Below are 15227 nucleotides of genomic sequence, written 5' to 3'. Positions count from 1 at the left end.
TGACTTGAACCATGCATACACATATGAGAGGCGTGCGAGTCAAACATTGGATTAAGTGCTTGACTTAGTTGTTGACATAGTTGTTCGTTTTTTAAGTAATCTATGTACTTGTTCATTGACAGCCATTGTCCTCATTTACATTTGACCAAAAGTGAGTCAGTAAAGCAGAAAAGTCACACTTGTGTGGAAGCAAACATCTGTTGACGGCAATTGGTCCAAGGCTACTCAGAATATGTTTAAATTCTTGCAAATGAAAACGTCACGGTTTATTCACTTTCGTAGCAGGGATAGAGCTATCTTGCTTGAGCTCCATGGACAAGTGTCTACCTGTGGAAACCACTTGACAACTGAGCAGAAATCCTGCCTGAAAGCAACACACCCTGCCATGACCTAAGCCCACAAGCTGTTAACACAGGCACTTAAGCCTTGAGTTCCTTATGGAGTTGGACCCACACCTCATCTGGCATACCAAGAGAAGAAACTCACAACAGGCACTGCTGGGAATTGAACCTAGGATCTGCTGTTTACAAGGCAGGCACTTTCACCAGCGAAGCCACAGTGCCAAAGGCCTGGCTGGCACCTCGGGCAAGACCCAGCACTTTTAACAGAGAGTCTCCTGGACAATACATAACACTGTTCGCAAGGCCAAGATTTCCTCCATCGGAAAGGAAAGTCTGATTCTTGACCACGGATTTCATCTTATATGTGGTGTGTGGATGAAAAGAAGGTGACAAGCATTCGACTCTGGCGGGACTCGAACCCGCAACCTTTGAATAGCTCACCTGAGCCTAGAAGTCCAATGCGCTATCCATTGCGCCACAGAGCCAACCGAGGGAGCTGTCTGGGGTGTTTCATTTCAGGCTGCCCCAGACTCATGGAAGGCGTAGAACTTGCATGGTCAAGTTCATGAGGCAGATGCTTTTCTGTTGCCAACAATCAAATTCCACTAAATGCAAACAACTATGGCAGGAGCTGAACCCACAAGCTGTCAACAGCGTGGACAGAATGCCTTGATTTCACCATGGAATTTGCCACCCTGTCTAGCCCTGTCTGGTTTGGAAGGTTATTCATCTCTGGCTGTAAAAAAGGCAGAAAAGGGATAGCTCTCGCACCACCAGGTGATTGTTGCACTAGGCACTGCTCAGATTACACAGGAGCATGAAGACCTATTCATATACACATTAGAGTAAGCTCTAGATAACATATTAAATAAGGTATCTCCTCCTCCCCGTGCATTGCACATTTTGTGGTGTAAGGTCCTACAAATCTGAGACATCAGTACAGGTTGTGATTATTCCCCAACACGTGAATAATCACAACCACAAGTCAAGTTGTATTTCAAAAATCAATGGAGCGCAAGACAAGATTGAAATGTTGACAGCACTAAGGATACACAAGGTGGGACTCTAATCTAGGTTAATCAGAAAGCTTTCAGATTGTGTGACCTTAAGTCACAGTGAGAGGCACTGCTGGGATTTGAACCCAGGATCTCCTGTTTACTAGACAGGCGCTTTAACCAACTGAGCCACAGCGCCACGGGACAACGCTGGCCCCACACTTAAAACCTCAAACTCGTACCTGATAAGCTGCGGGACAGGAACTTGACTCTCGGGCTAAGGTTGTCTCCACTGGCGTGCAGCTTAATAGGAGTTTAAATGAAGTCCCACAGTGCTATACCATGCTTCACAGAGCACACCATATCTGCCAGTCATGGTGTTTTATATATATATATATATATATATATATATAAATATAAACACTGCTTAAAAAATTAAAAGGAACACTTAGTCCCAGTTTGACTTGAACCATGCATACACATATGAGAGGCGTGCGAGTCAAACATTGGATTAAGTGCTTGACTTAGTTGTTGACATAGTTGTTCTTTTTTTAAGTAATCTATGTACTTGTTCATTGACAGCCATTGTCCTCATTTACATTTGACCAAAAGTGAGTCAGTAAAGCAGAAAAGTCACACTTGTGTGGAAGCAAACATCTGTTGACGGCAATTGGTCCAAGGCTACTCAGAATATGTTTAAATTCTTGCAAATGAAAACGTCACGGTTTATTCACTTTCGTAGCAGGGATAGAGCTATCTTGCTTGAGCTCCATGGACAAGTGTCTACCTGTGGAAACCACTTGACAACTGAGCAGAAATCCTGCCTGAAAGCAACACACCCTGCCATGACCTAAGCCCACAAGCTGTTAACACAGGCACTTAAGCCTTGAGTTCCTTATGGAGTTGGACCCACACCTCATCTGGCATACCAAGAGAAGAAACTCACAACAGGCACTGCTGGGAATTGAACCTAGGATCTGCTGTTTACAAGGCAGGCACTTTCACCAGCGAAGCCACAGTGCCAAAGGCCTGGCTGGCACCTCGGGCAAGACCCAGCACTTTTAACAGAGAGTCTCCTGGACAAGACATAACATTGCTCGCAAGGCCAAGATTTCCTCCATCGGAAAGGAAAGTGTGATTCTTGACCACGGATTTCATCTTATATGTGGTGTGTGGATGAAAAGAAGGTGACAAGCATTCGACTCTGGCGGGACTCGAACCCGCAACCTTTGAATAGCTCACCCGAGCCTAGAAGTCCAATGCGCTATCCATTGCGCCACAGAGCCAACCGAGGGAGCTGTCTGGGGTGTTTCATTTCAGGCTGCCCAAGACTCATGGAAGGCGTAGAACTTGCATGGTCAAGTTCATGAGGCAGATGCTTTTCTGTTGCCAACAATCAAATTCCACTAAATGCAAACAACTATGGCAGGAGCTGAACCCACAAGCTGTCAACAGCGTGGACAGAATGCCTTGATTTCACCATGGAATTTGCCACCCTGTCTAGCCCTGTCTGGTTTGGAAGGTTATTCATCTCTGGCTGTAAAAAAGGCAGAAAAGGGATAGCTCTCGCACCACCAGGTGATTGTTGCACTAGGCACTGCTCAGATTACACAGGAGCATGAAGACCTATTCATATACACATTAGAGTAAGCTCTAGATAACATATTAAATAAGGTATCTCCTCCTCCCCGTGCATTGCACATTTTGTGGTGTAAGGTCCTACAAATCTGAGACATCAGTACAGGTTGTGATTATTCCCCAACACGTGAATAATCACAACCACAAGTCAAGTTGTATTTCAAAAATCAATGGAGCGCAAGACAAGATTGAAATGTTGACAGCACTAAGGATACACAAGGTGGGACTCTAATCTAGGTTAATCAGAAAGCTTGCAGATTGTGTGACCTTAACTGACAGCGAGAGGCACTGCTGGGATTCGAACCCAGGATCTCCTGTTTACTAGACAGGCGCTTTAACCAACTAAGCCACAGCGCCACGGGACAACCTTGGCCCCACACTTAAAACCTCAAACTCGTACCTGATAAGCTGCGGGACAGGAACTTGACTCTCGGGCTAAGGTTGTCTCCACTGGCGTGCAGCTCGATAGGAGTTTAAATGAAGTCCCACAGTGCTATACCATGCTCCACAGAGCACACCATATCTGCCAGTCATGGTGTTACATATATATATATATATATATATATATATATAAACACTGCTTAAAAAATTAAAAGGAACACTTAGTCCCAGTTTGACTTGAACCATGCATACACATATGAGAGGCGTGCGAGTCAAACATTGGATTAAATGCTTGACTTAGTTGTTGACATAGTTGTTCTTTTTTTAAGTAATCTATGTACTTGTTCATTGACAGCCATTGTCCTCATTTACATTTGACCAAAAGTGAGTCAGTAAAGCAGAAAAGTCACACTTGTGTGGAAGCAAACATCTGTTGACGGCAATTGGTCCAAGGCTACTCAGAATATGTTTAAATTCTTGCAAATGAAAACGTCACGGTTTATTCACTTTCGTAGCAGGGATAGAGCTATCTTGCTTGAGCTCCATGGACAAGTGTCTACCTGTGGAAACCACTTGACAACTGAGCAGAAATCCTGCCTGAAAGCAACACACCCTGCCATGACCTAAGCCCACAAGCTGTTAACACAGGCACTTAAGCCTTGAGTTCCTTATGGAGTTGGACCCACACCTCATCTGGCATACCAAGAGAAGAAACTCACAACAGGCACTGCTGGGAATTGAACCTAGGATCTGCTGTTTACAAGGCAGGCACTTTCACCAGCGAAGCCACAGTGCCAAGGGCCTGGCTGGCACCTCGGGCAAGACCCAGCACTTTTAACAGAGAGTCTCCTGGACAAGACATAACATTGCTCGCAAGGCCAAGATTTCCTCCATCGGAAAGGAAAGTGTGATTCTTGACCACGGATTTTATCTTATATGTGGTGTGTGGATAAAAAGAAGGTGACAAGCATTCGACTCTGGCGGGACTCGAACCCGCAACCTTTGAATAACTCACCCGAGCCTAGAAGTCCAATGCGCTATCCATTGCGCCACAGAGCCAACCGAGGCAGCTGTCTGGGGTGTTTCATTTCAGGCTGCCCAAGACTCATGGAAGGCGTAGAACTTGCATGGTCAAGTTCATGAGGCAGATGCTTTTCTGTTGCCAACAATCAAATTCCACTAAATGCAAACAACTATGGCAGGAGCTGAACCCACAAGCTGTCAACAGCGTGGACAGAATGCCTTGATTTCACCATGGAATTTGCCACCCTGTCTAGCCCTGTCTGGTTTGGAAGGTTATTCATCTCTGGCTGTAAAAAAGGCAGAAAAGGGATAGCTCTCGCACCACCAGGTGATTGTTGCACTAGGCACTGCTCAGATTACACAGGAGCATGAAGACCTATTCATATACACATTAGAGTAAGCTCTAGATAACATATTAAATAAGGTATCTCCTCCTCCCCGTGCATTGCACATTTTGTGGTGTAAGGTCCTACAAATCTGAGACATCAGTACAGGTTGTGATTATTCCCCAACACGTGAATAATCACAACCACAAGTCAAGTTGTATTTCAAAAATCAATGGAGCGCAAGACAAGATTGAAATGTTGACAGCACTAAGGATACACAAGGTGGGACTCTAATCTAGGTTAATCAGAAAGCTTGCAGATTGTGTGACCTTAACTGACAGCGAGAGGCACTGCTGGGATTCGAACCCAGGATCTCCTGTTTACTAGACAGGCGCTTTAACCAACTAAGCCACAGCGCCACGGGACAACCTTGGCCCCACACTTAAAACCTCAAACTCGTACCTGATAAGCTGCGGGACAGGAACTTGACTCTCGGGCTAAGGTTGTCTCCACTGGCGTGCAGCTCAATAGGAGTTTAAATGAAGTCCCACAGTGCTATACCATGCTCCACAGAGCACACCATATCTGCCAGTCATGGTGTTACATATATATATATATATATATATATATATAAACACTGCTTAAAAAATTAAAAGGAACACTTAGTCCCAGTTTGACTTGAACCATGCATACACATATGAGAGGCGTGCGAGTCAAACATTGGATTAAATGCTTGACTTAGTTGTTGACATAGTTGTTCTTTTTTTAAGTAATCTATGTACTTGTTCATTGACAGCCATTGTCCTCATTTACATTTGACCAAAAGTGAGTCAGTAAAGCAGAAAAGTCACACTTGTGTGGAAGCAAACATCTGTTGACGGCAATTGGTCCAAGGCTACTCAGAATATGTTTAAATTCTTGCAAATGAAAACGTCACGGTTTATTCACTTTCGTAGCAGGGATAGAGCTATCTTGCTTGAGCTCCATGGACAAGTGTCTACCTGTGGAAACCACTTGACAACTGAGCAGAAATCCTGCCTGAAAGCAACACACCCTGCCATGACCTAAGCCCACAAGCTGTTAACACAGGCACTTAAGCCTTGAGTTCCTTATGGAGTTGGACCCACACCTCATCTGGCATACCAAGAGAAGAAACTCACAACAGGCACTGCTGGGAATTGAACCTAGGATCTGCTGTTTACAAGGCAGGCACTTTCACCAGCGAAGCCACAGTGCCAAGGGCCTGGCTGGCACCTCGGGCAAGACCCAGCACTTTTAACAGAGAGTCTCCTGGACAAGACATAACATTGCTCGCAAGGCCAAGATTTCCTCCATCGGAAAGGAAAGTGTGATTCTTGACCACGGATTTTATCTTATATGTGGTGTGTGGATAAAAAGAAGGTGACAAGCATTCGACTCTGGCGGGACTCGAACCCGCAACCTTTGAATAACTCACCCGAGCCTAGAAGTCCAATGCGCTATCCATTGCGCCACAGAGCCAACCGAGGCAGCTGTCTGGGGTGTTTCATTTCAGGCTGCCCAAGACTCATGGAAGGCGTAGAACTTGCATGGTCAAGTTCATGAGGCAGATGCTTTTCTGTTGCCAACAATCAAATTCCACTAAATGCAAACAACTATGGCAGGAGCTGAACCCACAAGCTGTCAACAGCGTGGACAGAATGCCTTGATTTCACCATGGAATTTGCCACCCTGTCTAGCCCTGTCTGGTTTGGAAGGTTATTCATCTCTGGCTGTAAAAAAGGCAGAAAAGGGATAGCTCTCGCACCACCAGGTGATTGTTGCACTAGGCACTGCTCAGATTACACAGGAGCATGAAGACCTATTCATATACACATTAGAGTAAGCTCTAGATAACATATTAAATAAGGTATCTCCTCCTCCCCGTGCATTGCACATTTTGTGGTGTAAGGTCCTACAAATCTGAGACATCAGTACAGGTTGTGATTATTCCCCAACACGTGAATAATCACAACCACAAGTCAAGTTGTATTTCAAAAATCAATGGAGCGCAAGACAAGATTGAAATGTTGACAGCACTAAGGATACACAAGGTGGGACTCTAATCTAGGTTAATCAGAAAGCTTGCGGATTGTGTGACCTTAAGTCAAAGCGAAAGGCACTGCTGGAATTCGAACCCAGGATCTCCTGTTTACTAGACAGGCGCTTTAACCAACTGAGCCACAGCGCCACGGGACACTGCTGGCCCCACACTTAAAACCTCAAACTCGTACCGGATAAGCTGCGGGACAGGAACTTGACTCTCGGGCTAAGGTTGTCTCCACTGGCGTGCAGCTCAATAGGAGTTTAAATGAAGTCCCACAGTGCTATACCATGCTTCACAGAGCACACCATATCTGCCAGTCATGGTGTTTTATATATATATATATATATATAAACACTGCTTAAAAAATTAAAAGGAACACTTAGTCCCAGTTTGACTTGAACCATGCATACACATATGAGAGGCGTGCGAGTCGGATTAAGTCGTGCGAGTTGGATTAAGTGCTTGACTTAGTTGTTGACATAGTTGTTCTTTTTTTAAGTAATCTATGTACTTGTTCATTGACAGCCATTGTCCTCATTTACATTTGACCAAAAGTGAGTCAGTAAAGCAGAAAAGTCACACTTGTGTGGAAGCAAACATCTGTTGACGGCAATTGGTCCAAGGCTACTCAGAATATGTTTAAATTCTTGCAAATGAAAACGTCACAGTTTATTCACTTTCGTAGCAGGGATAGAGCTATCTTGCTTGAGCTCCATGGACAAGTGTCTACCTGTGGAAACCACTTGACAACTGAGCAGAAATCCTGCCTGAAAGCAACACACCCTGCCATGACCTAAGCCCACAAGCTGTTAACACAGGCACTTAAGCCTTGAGTTCCTTATGGAGTTGGACCCACACCTCATCTGGCATACCAAGAGAAGAAACTCACAACAGGCACTGCTGGGAATTGAACCTAGGATCTGCTGTTTACAAGGCAGGCACTTTCACCAGCGAAGCCACAGCGCCAAAGGCCTGGCTGGCACCTCGGGCAAGACCCAGCACTTTTAACAGAGAGTCTCCTGGACAAGACATAACATTGCTCGCAAGGCCAAGATTTCCTCCATCGGAAAGGAAAGTGCGATTCTTGACCACGGATTTCATCTTATATGTGGTGTGTGGATGAAAAGAAGGTGACGAGCATTCGACTCTGGCGGGACTCGAACCCACAACCTTTGAATAGCTCACTTGAGCCTAGAAGTCCAATGCGCTATCCATTGCGCCACAGAGCCAACCGAGGGAGCTGTCTGGGGTGTTTCATTTCAGGCTGCCCAAGACTCATGGAAGGCGTAGAACTTGCATGGTCAAGTTCATGAGGCAGATGCTTTTCTGTTGCCAACAATCAAATTCCACTAAATGCAAACAACAATGGCAGGAGCTGAACCCACAAACTGTCAACAGCGTGGACAGAATGCCTTGATTTCACCATGGAATTTGCCACCCTGTCTAGCCCTGTCTGGTTTGGAAGGTTATTCATCTCTGGCTGTAAAAAAGGCAGAAAAGGGATAGCTCTCGCACCACCAGGTGATTGTTGCACTAGGCACTGCTCAGATTACACAGGAGCATGAAGACCTATTCATATACACATTAGAGTAAGCTCTAGATAACATATTAAATAAGGTATCTCCTCCTCCCCGTGCACTGCACATTTTGTGGTGTAAGGTCCTACAAATCTGAGACATCAGTACAGGTTGTGATTATTCCCCAACACGTGAATAATCACAACCACAAGTCAAGTTGTATTTCAAAAATCAATGGAGCGCAAGACAAGATTGAAATGTTGACAGCACTAAGGATACACAAGGTGGGACTCTAATCTAGGTTAATCAGAAAGATTTCAGATTGTGTGACCTTAAGTCACTGCGAGAGGCACTGCTGGGATTCGAACCCAGGATCTCCTGTTTACTAGACAGGCACTTTAACCAACTGAGCCACAGCGCCCGGGACAACGCTGGCCCCACACTTAAAACCTCAAACTCGTACCTGATAAGCTGCGGGACAGGAACTTGACTCTCGGGCTAAGGTTGTCTCCACTGGCGTGCAGCTCAATAGGAGTTTAAATGAAGTCCCACAGTGCTATACCATGCTTCACAGAGCACACCATATCTGCCAGTCATGGTGTTTTATATATATATATATATATATATATATATATATATATATATAAACACTGCTTAAAAAATTAAAAGGAACACTTAGTCCCAGTTTGACTTGAACCATGCATACACATATGAGAGGCGTGCGAGTCAAACATTGGATTAAGTGCTTGACTTAGTTGTTGACATAGTTGTTCTTTTTTTAAGTAATCTATGTACTTGTTCATTGACAGCCATTGTCCTCATTTACATTTGACCAAAAGTGAGTCAGTAAAGCAGAAAAGTCACACTTGTGTGGAAGCAAACATCTGTTGACGGCAATTGGTCCAAGGCTACTCAGAATATGTTTAAATTCTTGCAAATGAAAACGTCACGGTTTATTCACTTTCGTAGCAGGGATAGAGCTATCTTGCTTGAGCTCCATGGACAAGTGTCTACCTGTGGAAACCACTTGACAACTGAGCAGAAATCCTGCCTGAAAGCAACACACCCTGCCATGACCTAAGCCCACAAGCTGTTAACACAGGCACTTAAGCCTTGAGTTCCTTATGGAGTTGGACCCACACCTCATCTGGCATACCAAGAGAAGAAACTCACAACAGGCACTGCTGGGAATTGAACCTAGGATCTGCTGTTTACAAGGCAGGCACTTTCACCAGCAAAGCCACAGTGCCAAAGGCCTGGCTGGCACCTCGGGCAAGACCCAGCACTTTTAACAGAGAGTCTCCTGGACAAGACATAACATTGCTCGCAAGGCCAAGATTTCCTCCATCGGAAAGGAAAGTGTGATTCTTGACCACGGATTTCATCTTATATGTGGTGTGTGGATGAAAAGAAGGTGACAAGCATTCGACTCTGGCGGGACTCGAACCCGCAACCTTTGAATAGCTCACCTGAGCCTAGAAGTCCAATGCGCTATCCATTGCGCCACAGAGCCAACCGAGGGAGCTGTCTGGGGTGTTTCATTTCAGGCTGCCCCAGACTCATGGAAGGCGTAGAACTTGCATGGTCAAGTTCATGAGGCAGATGCTTTTCTGTTGCCAACAATCAAATTCCACTAAATGCAAACAACTATGGCAGGAGCTGAACCCACAAGCTGTCAACAGCGTGGACAGAATGCCTTGATTTCACCATGGAATTTGCCACCCTGTCTAGCCCTGTCTGGTTTGGAAGGTTATTCATCTCTGGCTGTAAAAAAGGCAGAAAAGGGATAGCTCTCGCACCACCAGGTGATTGTTGCACTAGGCACTGCTCAGATTACACAGGAGCATGAAGACCTATTCATATACACATTAGAGTAAGCTCTAGATAACATATTAAATAAGGTATCTCCTCCTCCCCGTGCATTGCACATTTTGTGGTGTAAGGTCCTACAAATCTGAGACATCAGTACAGGTTGTGATTATTCCCCAACACGTGAATAATCACAACCACAAGTCAAGTTGTATTTCAAAAATCAATGGAGCGCAAGACAAGATTGAAATGTTGACAGCACTAAGGATACACAAGGTGGGACTCTAATCTAGGTTAATCAGAAAGCTTGCAGATTGTGTGACCTTAAGTCACAGCGAGAGGCACTGCTGGGATTCGAACCCAGGATCTCCTGTTTACTAGACAGGCGCTTTAACCAACTAAGCCACAGCGCCACGGGACAACCTTGGCCCCACACTTAAAACCTCAAACTCGTACCTGATAAGCTGCGGGACAGGAACTTGACTCTCGGGCTAAGGTTGTCTCCACTGGCGTGCAGCTCGATAGGAGTTTAAATGAAGTCCCACAGTGCTATACCATGCTCCACAGAGCACACCATATCTGCCAGTCATGGTGTTATATATATATATATATATATATATATATATATATATATATAAACACTGCTTAAAAAATTAAAAGGAACACTTAGTCCCAGTTTGACTTGAACCATGCATACACATATGAGAGGCGTGCGAGTCAAACATTGGATTAAGTGCTTGACTTAGTTGTTGACATAGTTGTTCTTTTTTTAAGTAATCTATGTACTTGTTCATTGACAGCCATTGTCCTCATTTACATTTGACCAAAAGTGAGTCAGTAAAGCAGAAAAGTCACACTTGTGTGGAACCAAACATCTGTTGACGGCCATTGGTCCAAGGCTACTCAGAATATGTTTAAATTCTTGCAAATGAAAACGTCACGGTTTATTCACTTTCGTAGCAGGGATAGAGCTATCTTGCTTGAGCTCCATGGACAAGTGTCTACCTGTGGAAACCACTTGACAACTGAGCAGAAATCCTGCCTGAAAGCAACACACCCTGCCATGACCTAAGCCCACAAGCTGTTAACACAGGCACTTAAGCCTTGAGTTCCTTATGGAGTTGGACCCACACCTCATCTGGCATACCAAGAGAAGAAACTCACAACAGGCGCTGCTGGGAATTGAACCTAGGATCTGCTGTTTACAAGGCAGGCACTTTCACCAGCGAAGCCACAGTGCCAAAGGCCTGGCTGGCACCTCGGGCAAGACCCAGCACTTTTAACAGAGAGTCTCCTGGACAAGACATAACATTGCTCGCAAGGCCAAGATTTCCTCCATCGGAAAGGAAAGTGTGATTTTTGACCACGGATTTCATCTTATATGTGGTGTGTGGATGAAAAGAAGGTGACAAGCATTCGACTCTGGCAGGACTCGAACCCGCAACCTTTGAATAGCTCACCTGAGCCTAGAAGTCCAATGCGCTATCCATTGCGCCACAGAGCCAACCGAGGGAGCTGTCTGGGGTGTTTCATTTCAGGCTGCCCAAGACTCATGGAAGGCGTAGAACTTGCATGGTCAAGTTCATGAGGCAGATGCTTTTCTGTTGCCAACAATCAAATTCCACTAAATGCAAACAACTATGGCAGGAGCTGAACCCACAAGCTGTCAACAGCGTGGACAGAATGCCTTGATTTCACCATGGAATTTGCCACCCTGTCTAGCCCTGTCTGGTTTGGAAGGTTATTCATCTCTGGCTGTAAAAAAGGCAGAAAAGGGATAGCTCTCGCACCACCAGGTGATTGTTGCACTAGGCACTGCTCAGATTACACAGGAGCATGAAGACCTATTCATATACACATTAGAGTAAGCTCTAGATAACATATTAAATAAGGTATCTCCTCCTCCCCGTGCATTGCACATTTTGTGGTGTAAGGTCCTACAAATCTGAGACATCAGTACAGGTTGTGATTATTCCCCAACACGTGAATAATCACAACCACAAGTCAAGTTGTATTTCAAAAATCAATGGAGCGCAAGACAAGATTGAAATGTTGACAGCACTAAGGATACACAAGGTGGGACTCTAATCTAGGTTAATCAGAAAGCTTGCAGATTGTGTGACCTTAAGTCACAGCGAGAGGCACTGCTGGGATTCGAACCCAGGATCTCCTGTTTACTAGACAGGCGCTTTAACCAACTAAGCCACAGCGCCACGGGACAACACTAGCCCCACACTTAAAACCTCAAACTCGTACCTGATAAGCTGCGGGACATGAACTTGACTCTCGGGCTAAGGTTGTCTCCACTGGCGCGCAGCTCAATAGGAGTTTAAATGAAGTCCCACAGTGCTATACCATGCTTCACAGAGCACACCATATCTGCCAGTCATGGTGTTTTATATATATATATATATATATATATATATATATATATATATAAACACTGCTTAAAAAATTAAAAGGAACACTTAGTCCCAGTTTGACTTGAACCATGCATACACATATGAGAGGCGTGCGAGTCAAACATTGAATTAAGTGCTTGACTTAGTTGTTGACATAGTTGTTCTTTTTTTAAGTAATCTATGTACTTGTTCATTGACAGCCATTGTCCTCATTTACATTTGACCAAAAGTGAGTCAGTAAAGCAGAAAAGTCACACTTGTGTGGAAGCAAACATCTGTTGACGGCAATTGGTCCAAGGCTACTCAGAATATGTTTAAATTCTTGCAAATGAAAACGTCACGGTTTATTCACTTTCGTAGCAGGGATAGAGCTATCTTGCTTGAGCTCCATGGACAAGTGTCTACCTGTGGAAACCACTTGACAACTGAGCAGAAATCCTGCCTGAAAGCAACACACCCTGCCATGACCTAAGCCCACAAGCTGTTAACACAGGCACTTAAGCCTTGAGTTCCTTATGGAGTTGGACCCACACCTCATCTGGCATACCAAGAGAAGAAACTCACAACAGGCACTGCTGGGAATTGAACCTAGGATCTGCTGTTTACAAGGCAGGCACTTTCACCAGCGAAGCCACAGTGCCAAAGGCCTGGCTGGCACCTCGGGCAAGACCCAGCACTTTTAACAGAGAGTCTCCTGGACAAGACATAACATTGCTCGCAAGGCCAAGATTTCCTCCATCGGAAAGGAAAGTGTGATTCTTGACCACGGATTTCATCTTATATGTGGTGTGTGGATGAAAAGAAGGTGACAAGCATTCGACTCTGGCGGGACTCCAACCCGCAACCTTTGAATAGCTCACCTGAGCCTAGAAGTCCAATGGGCTATCCATTGCGCCACAGAGCCAACCGAGGGAGCTGTCTGGGGTGTTTCATTTCAGGCTGCCCAAGACTCATGGAAGGCGTAGAACTTGCATGGTCAAGTTCATGAGGCAGATGCTTTTCTGTTGCCAACAATCAAATTCCACTAAATGCAAACAACTATGGCAGGAGCTGAACCCACAAGCTGTCAACAGCATGGACAGAATGCCTTGATTTCACCATGGAATTTGCCACCCTGTCTAGCCCTGTCTGGTTTGGAAGGTTATTCATCTCTGGCTGTAAAAAAGGCAGAAAAGGGATAGCTCTCGCACCACCATGTGATTGTTGCACTAGGCACTGCTCAGATTACACAGGAGCATGAAGACCTATTCATATACACATTAGAGTAAGCTCTAGATAACATATTAAATAAGGTATCTCCTCTTCCCCGTGCATTGCACATTTTGTGGTGTAAGGTCCTACAAATCTGAGACATCAGTACAGGTTGTGATTATTCCCCAACACGTGAATAATCACAACCACAAGTCAAGTTGTATTTCAAAAATCAATGAAGCGCAAGACAAGATTGAAATGTTGACAGCACTAAGGATACACAAGGTGGGACTCTAATCTAGGTTAATCAGAAAGCTTGCGGCTTGTGTGACCTTAAGTCACAGCGAGAGGCACTGCTGGGATTCGAACCCAGGATCTCCTGTTTACTAGACAGGCGCTTTAACCAACTGAGCCACAGCGCCACGGGACAACGCTGGTCCCACACTTAAAACCTCAAACTCGTACCTGATAAGCTGCGAGACAGGAACTTGACTCTCGGGCTAAGGTTGTCTCCACTGGCGTGCAGCTCAATAGGAGTTTAAATGAAGTCCCACAGTGCTATACCATGCTTCACAGAGCACACCATATCTGCCAGTCATGGTGTTTTATATATATTTTTATATATAAAAACTTAAAAAATTAAAAGGAACACTTAGTCCCAGTTTGACTTGAACCATGCATACACATATGAGAGGCGTGCGAGTCAAACATTGAATTAAGTGCTTGACTTAGTTGTTGACATAGTTGTTCTTTTTTTAAGTAATCTATGTACTTGTTCATTGACAGCCATTGTCCTCATTTACATTTGACCAAAAGTGAGTCAGTAAAGCAGAAAAGTCACACTTGTGTGGAAGCAAACATCTGTTGACGGCAATTGGTCCAAGGCTACTCAGAATATGTTTAAATTCTTGCAAATGAAAACGTCACGGTTTATTCACTTTCGTAGCAGGGATAGAGCTATCTTGCTTGAGCTCCATGGACAAGTGTCTACCTGTGGAAACCACTTGACAACTGAGCAGAAATCCTGCCTGAAAGCAACACACCCTGCCATGACCTAAGCCCACAAGCTGTTAACACAGGCACTTAAGCCTTGAGTTCCTTATGGAGTTGGACCCACACCTCATCTGGCATACCAAGAGAAGAAACTCACAACAGGCACTGCTGGGAATTGAACCTAGGATCTGCTGTTTACAAGGCAGGCACTTTCACCAGCAAAGCCACAGTGCCAAAGGCCTGGCTGGCACCTCGGGCAAGACCCAGCACTTTTAACAGAGAGTCTCCTGGACAAGACATAACATTGCTCGCAAGGCCAAGATTTCCTCCATCGGAAAGGAAAGTGTGATTCTTGACCACGGATTTCATCTTATATGTGGATGAAAAGAAGGTGACAAGCATTCAACTCTGGCAGGACTCGAACCCGCAACCTTTGAATAGCTCACCTGAGCCTAGAAGTCCAATGCGCTATCCATTGCGCCACAGAGCCACCCGAGGGAGCTGTCTGGGGTGTTTCATTTCAGGCTGCCCAAGACTCATGGAAGG

General features: G+C 45.0%; 12 non-coding genes across 12 annotated transcripts; all 12 read right to left on the bottom strand.

Annotated features, from left to right (window-relative positions):
- Nucleotides 1-739: 739 nt before the first annotated feature.
- Nucleotides 740-826, bottom strand: trnar-ucu (transfer RNA arginine (anticodon UCU)). The gene is given in 2 exon segments: nucleotides 740-775; nucleotides 790-826. It is a non-coding gene; the product is annotated as a tRNA-Arg (tRNA).
- A 635-nt stretch (nucleotides 827-1461) lies between these two features.
- On the bottom strand, nucleotides 1462-1535 carry trnat-agu (transfer RNA threonine (anticodon AGU)). The gene has a single exon. It is a non-coding gene; the product is annotated as a tRNA-Thr (tRNA).
- Nucleotides 1536-2535: 1000 nt separating this feature from the next.
- trnar-ucu (transfer RNA arginine (anticodon UCU)) lies at nucleotides 2536-2622 on the bottom strand. The gene is given in 2 exon segments: nucleotides 2536-2571; nucleotides 2586-2622. It is a non-coding gene; the product is annotated as a tRNA-Arg (tRNA).
- A 635-nt stretch (nucleotides 2623-3257) lies between these two features.
- Nucleotides 3258-3331, bottom strand: trnat-agu (transfer RNA threonine (anticodon AGU)). Its single transcript has one exon. It is a non-coding gene; the product is annotated as a tRNA-Thr (tRNA).
- A 996-nt stretch (nucleotides 3332-4327) lies between these two features.
- Nucleotides 4328-4414, bottom strand: trnar-ucu (transfer RNA arginine (anticodon UCU)). Its single transcript is given in 2 exon segments — nucleotides 4328-4363; nucleotides 4378-4414. It is a non-coding gene; the product is annotated as a tRNA-Arg (tRNA).
- Nucleotides 4415-5049: 635 nt separating this feature from the next.
- On the bottom strand, nucleotides 5050-5123 carry trnat-agu (transfer RNA threonine (anticodon AGU)). Its single transcript has one exon. It is a non-coding gene; the product is annotated as a tRNA-Thr (tRNA).
- A 994-nt stretch (nucleotides 5124-6117) lies between these two features.
- On the bottom strand, nucleotides 6118-6204 carry trnar-ucu (transfer RNA arginine (anticodon UCU)). The gene is given in 2 exon segments: nucleotides 6118-6153; nucleotides 6168-6204. It is a non-coding gene; the product is annotated as a tRNA-Arg (tRNA).
- A 1707-nt stretch (nucleotides 6205-7911) lies between these two features.
- trnar-ucu (transfer RNA arginine (anticodon UCU)) lies at nucleotides 7912-7998 on the bottom strand. Its single transcript is given in 2 exon segments — nucleotides 7912-7947; nucleotides 7962-7998. It is a non-coding gene; the product is annotated as a tRNA-Arg (tRNA).
- A 1714-nt stretch (nucleotides 7999-9712) lies between these two features.
- On the bottom strand, nucleotides 9713-9799 carry trnar-ucu (transfer RNA arginine (anticodon UCU)). The gene is given in 2 exon segments: nucleotides 9713-9748; nucleotides 9763-9799. It is a non-coding gene; the product is annotated as a tRNA-Arg (tRNA).
- Nucleotides 9800-10434: 635 nt separating this feature from the next.
- trnat-agu (transfer RNA threonine (anticodon AGU)) lies at nucleotides 10435-10508 on the bottom strand. Its single transcript has one exon. It is a non-coding gene; the product is annotated as a tRNA-Thr (tRNA).
- Nucleotides 10509-12234: 1726 nt separating this feature from the next.
- trnat-agu (transfer RNA threonine (anticodon AGU)) lies at nucleotides 12235-12308 on the bottom strand. Its single transcript has one exon. It is a non-coding gene; the product is annotated as a tRNA-Thr (tRNA).
- Nucleotides 12309-14036: 1728 nt separating this feature from the next.
- trnat-agu (transfer RNA threonine (anticodon AGU)) lies at nucleotides 14037-14110 on the bottom strand. Its single transcript has one exon. It is a non-coding gene; the product is annotated as a tRNA-Thr (tRNA).
- Between the last annotated feature and the right edge of the window lie 1117 nt (nucleotides 14111-15227).

Source organism: Clarias gariepinus, chromosome 14 (genome assembly GCF_024256425.1).
Source record: "Clarias gariepinus isolate MV-2021 ecotype Netherlands chromosome 14, CGAR_prim_01v2, whole genome shotgun sequence".
Taxonomy (NCBI): Eukaryota; Metazoa; Chordata; class Actinopteri; order Siluriformes; family Clariidae; genus Clarias; species Clarias gariepinus.
This window is presented reverse-complemented; position numbering and strand designations above follow the sequence as displayed.